This window comes from Stegostoma tigrinum, chromosome 47 (genome assembly GCF_030684315.1).
Source record: "Stegostoma tigrinum isolate sSteTig4 chromosome 47, sSteTig4.hap1, whole genome shotgun sequence".
Lineage (NCBI taxonomy): Eukaryota > Metazoa > Chordata > Chondrichthyes > Orectolobiformes > Stegostomatidae > Stegostoma > Stegostoma tigrinum.
The window spans coordinates 1,953,324-1,958,210 of NC_081400.1; positions in this window are offsets into that span (position 1 = coordinate 1,953,324).

Below are 4,887 nucleotides of genomic sequence, written 5' to 3' on the forward strand. Positions count from 1 at the left end.
TGCGCAGTTAAAACAGATACAAGCTCCGTAGGTGGGGAAAACATGCAACCCCAAGGAAACAGCATTAAGGTGGTCTGTGGCGTAGTGTGTCCAAGCTCCTGAATCCTGGATGTGGCCAAAAATACCAAACAAGCCAAGTCCTGGATTCAAAAGCAACTTTTTAAAATCAGTCACAAGTAACGAAAACAAAAAGAGCACAGATCAAAAATGATGCTGGCATCAAATCTAGAAGACAGCAATAACAGGGACAGAATCTTAAAGTCCCCAAAGGAAATGTTGGGAAAAGTGGCCAGTCTAAGCTCACGAACCATCTTGTTTACATACGCTGAAGTCATTACATTAATCCCCGACAACTATTTTGTTCTGCTGCTTAAATAATGTCAGTTAACATTCAATTTCCCTCAAAACATCAACATCTACTTACCTTCTGCACCTATATTTTCATTCACACTATCCTACATTCACTCGTCATTGTTCCATAGATGGTGAGTCCCAATCATTCCCCCAGCCCCTCCAAACCTCCCTAAATGGGGGTCTAATTGGATGTCATTGAGAAACATTTCCTTGGAACGTTCCAGTTGCGAGTTGTCTAGTCCTACTTTCACAGTCATAGAACACAGACACAGACCCTTTGGTCCAACTAATCCATGCTGACCATAATCCCAAACTAAACTAGCTCCACCTGTCTGTGCTTGGCCCATATCCCTCCCATCATATTCTACTCATGTACTCATCCAAATGTCATTTCAATGTCGCAGCTGTACACACATCCACCTCTTTCTGTGCAAGTTCATTCCACATATGAACTAGTGTAAACAGAGCCAAAAAAAATTGCCTCTCACGTGTTTTAAATCTTTCTCATGTCACCTTAAATATATCCCCCCAGTCTTGAAATCCCCCACCTTAGAGAAAAAGACAGCCCATATCCCTCTAAACCTTTCCTACTTGCATACCCATGCGGATGGCCTTTTAAATGTTGTAATTGTACAGCCTCCACCACTTCCTTGGGCACCTGGGTTCCATAAATACACCACCTTCTGTGTGAAAACATTATCCCTCCAGGTCCCTGCATCGTCCTAGCATTCTATGTCCAATAGGTGAGCTTAATCTGTAGTTTCCAGGGTGAAATTCACTGGCTCTCAAAGTCAGTTTTTTTTTAAACATGAAGGGGAGCTGTCTGTGCATAGTATTTGCTCCATGGTGTCGTGCGTTCAGACTGTAAATGGTCTGCCTGCAGTCACTGTGTACAAAAAAGTGCAGAGTCCCATCCTGAAAACTCCAGGTCAATACAAGAGCAGTGTGGGGGGGGAAATCAATAGGACACATTGCCAGAAAGCCAAAAGGAAAAGGCTAGCACCTTTCATGAATGCCAAACACTCCGTAGTATTTTATAGCCATGAAGTATGTTTGAAATGAAGTGCATTATTAAAATATGGCATTCAATTTAAGTCAAATGTACTCCTACAATTAGCTATGCGATAACAAGCTGCTTGTGCAAGGTTGACAGTGTGGACACCAGGATAATTTCCCTGCTCTTCGTCAAAGTAATGACAGAGAATCTTCAATATCAACATGAGGGGGTTGATCGGCCCTTGTTTTTGATGTCTCATCCACAGACAGTACCTCCGACAGCGTAGCACCCCTCAGTGTTGCACAGGGACTTACAAGTGTTGAAGTGGAATTTGAACCCACAACGTTCTGACCTCAAGGCAACAGTTCTGCTCACTTCATCACAGCCGATACTAAATGGGAAAGGCTGAGAAGCAAAACTCTGGAGGAATGAGGAAGGAGTTCTCAGAACAGGTTAAATTCTTGCAATGTAACCAGAGTGTGTGTTTGTGTTCCAGCTTTGTGCCTTGCTCCTGACACAGTGAAAACTGCCAACCTTGCGGCAGGTTGTGGGTACAACATACACTGTCTTCACTAGAATTAACCGTGGGCATCATCAATGCCACATTCAAATGTGGTTTTGAGATAGGAATTTTGCGCATTCATGTCGAAAATTTTCTGCAACAGCGTCCTGCTTTGGGGATCTCAGAATTATTCAATGTGACAGCACAGACACAACATTCAGCCTGCCTGTGCCAGCTCATGCCCATCTGTATTATAACACAACTTCCCTTCAAAAAAGCTGCTTACACCCATATTTTGGTAGGGCATTCAACACACAATTAACCCTCCTTATAATGAAATTTCTCATCTTTATCCAGATTATAATCTGGAAATTTATATTCAATAGGTATCCATTGCCATTGGATGATTTGATCTCTATTAATCCAATTAAATCTACTGTAAGATGTATTAATGCCCCAAAAATGCAGATTTTTAATCACTGGTGCTTATACCACAAGCATCCATCCCTCAGGGCCAATATGGAGAACCTAGACATGTTCCTGTGAGTACCATGACCTTTGTAATTTTGCACATTTTCTCTACACCTGCATTGATTAGAGTGTTGATATCAGTTACAACTGGGTAATGTAGACAATTGCAAATGTCAATGCTGTTTTTGCTGTAACGCACCAAACTCTCAAAAGGCTAAAGGCAAGTACTAAATTCAAAGCAAAATAGAAGTAACGCCAAAAGCCAAGGTGACTTATTCCAGGGGGTTACATTTAAAACAGAAGTCAAAAAGGTTTGCTACCTGGAATTGTGCTTAACTGAGAATGAGATCTTCATTAACAAGGCTGCACTGCCTCAACAGTCCAGATGATTAGGTATACAATTCACAGAGCTGCTGTTTTATAACATTTCCCCAATCATGGAAATTAACAACAACCTTGGTACATTCACATGCCTGTCAAGTAACTTAATTTGCCGTTGACATTTCTGAATGTTTGAGAGAATACGATGCTGAAAGAACGACTATTTGACTTCAGCAAGGTCATCTAACAGCTCATCTACTATTACACTGCACCTTTACAACAACATTGTTGACATAGCAGTTTTAATTTTTGATAAAATCCACAGTGCTTCATAGTGAGAGATTGTGACAAGATTAGAAGCCAAGGCTCCCAAGGAAGTAGGTGACACAATAGGAAAGACAGGTGTTAAGAACAGTGTTAAAGGGAGAAGACCAGGGAGGTTTAAGGAAAGCAAATTCCAGAGCTTGGAGCAAAGCAGATGAAAGCACAGCCATCAAAGATGGACCACCAAAATAGGTCTTCGACAATGCTGTCAACCTGCACTAACTTACTCGACAATAACTGCTGTTAGGTTTGAGTTCTGACAGGGTCCCCATCTCCGAAACATGTCCAAACGTGGACAAAGCAGTCTGAATTCCAGAGGGGAGGCAATGCGAAAGCCATGTGGTGCCCATACTTATCACACAGTGACAACTCCACCACGGCTCTCCGAGCAGAAAAAGACAAATAACAGGGTGAGCAAGAGGGCATTAATTAATTTTAAGAGATGAAAGAGAGAGAGGACTTTGTCAGTTTTAGAAAAGCAAAATGCTGTGAATCTGAAACAAACACAATGCTGTAGAATCTCATCAAGTCTGGCAGCCGCTGTGGAGATAGAAACACAGTTAACATTTCAGAGTCCAGGTCAGCTATTCTTCAAAACTGAAAGGAGCTGGAAAATGATGGCTTTATGCTGTAAACAAAGCAAGTGGAATAGATGGAAAAAGTGATGCAGACCAAAGACAAAGGCAGTGACAATGAGGTAAAGGGGAATCAGAGTAAAACAGGTGTAAATGTTAAAATAATAGCAACATTGCAGATGCTGAAAATCTGTAACAAACACAGGGAACGGTGGAGAAAGTCAGCAGGTCTGGCAGCATTTGTGCAATGAGGAACACAGTTACCATTGTGAGCCCAGGGCAACTCTGCTACTCTTTGTATTTGTTTAAGATTTCCAACATCTGCAGAATTTTACTTCCGTAAGATTTGCACCAAATTAACAACTCTATCTCTCCATTATTAGATCAATGGCTGATCTGTAGCTAACCCCCATCAGCCCGGTTTGAAGAGAAGACACAGTAGCAGAAGTAGGCCATTCAGCCCAAGAAGTCCAGTGTGAAAGACAAAACATAAAAACTGTGGATGCTGTAAATCTGAAACAAAAACAGAAAGTGCTGGCGAAACTCAGCAGGTCTAGCAGCATCCGTGGACAGAAAGAGTCAATGATTTGGGCCCAATGACCTTTCTGCAAAGTGATTCTGAAGAAAGATCACTGGATTGAAACTTTGCCTCTGCTTTCTCTCCATAAAATGCTGCCAAACCTGCTAAGTTTCACCAGCAATTTCTGTTTAAGTCTAGCATGGCTCAGTTCTGAGGACAAGATATTCTGGACTCAAACATTGGCTCTGCTTTCTCTCCACAGATGCCGCCAGACCTGATGAGTTTCTCCAGCACTCTGTGCTCATTTCAGTTGGTATTTTTATTCACTCACAGCACACAGGTTGGGCCAACATTTGCTGCCCTTGAGAAGGTGGCAGTGAGCTGGTCCACGTGCTGGAGGTAGACCCATAATGCCCTTAGGGAAGGAATTCCTGGATTTTGACCCAGAAACAAAGGAACGTTGATATATTTCCAAGTCGGGATGGGGAGTGGCTTGGAGGAAAACTTGCAGGGGGTAGTGTTCCCGAGTACATGCAGCCCTTGTCCTTTAGATGATCATTTCTGCAGTGCATCTCGTAGATGGTACACACTGCTGCTACTGAGCGTCGGTGGTGGAGGGAGTGAATGCTTCTGTATATAGTACCAATAAAGTTGATGCTTTGCCCTGGATGTTGCTGAGCTTCTTGAGTGTCGTCAGGGCTGCACTCACCAAAGCAAGCGAGGAATATTCCATCACACATCTGGCTTATGCCTCATCGATGGTGGGACAGGCTTTGGGGAGTCAGGTGGCAAGTTACTCGCTGCAGGATTCCTAGCCTCTGAC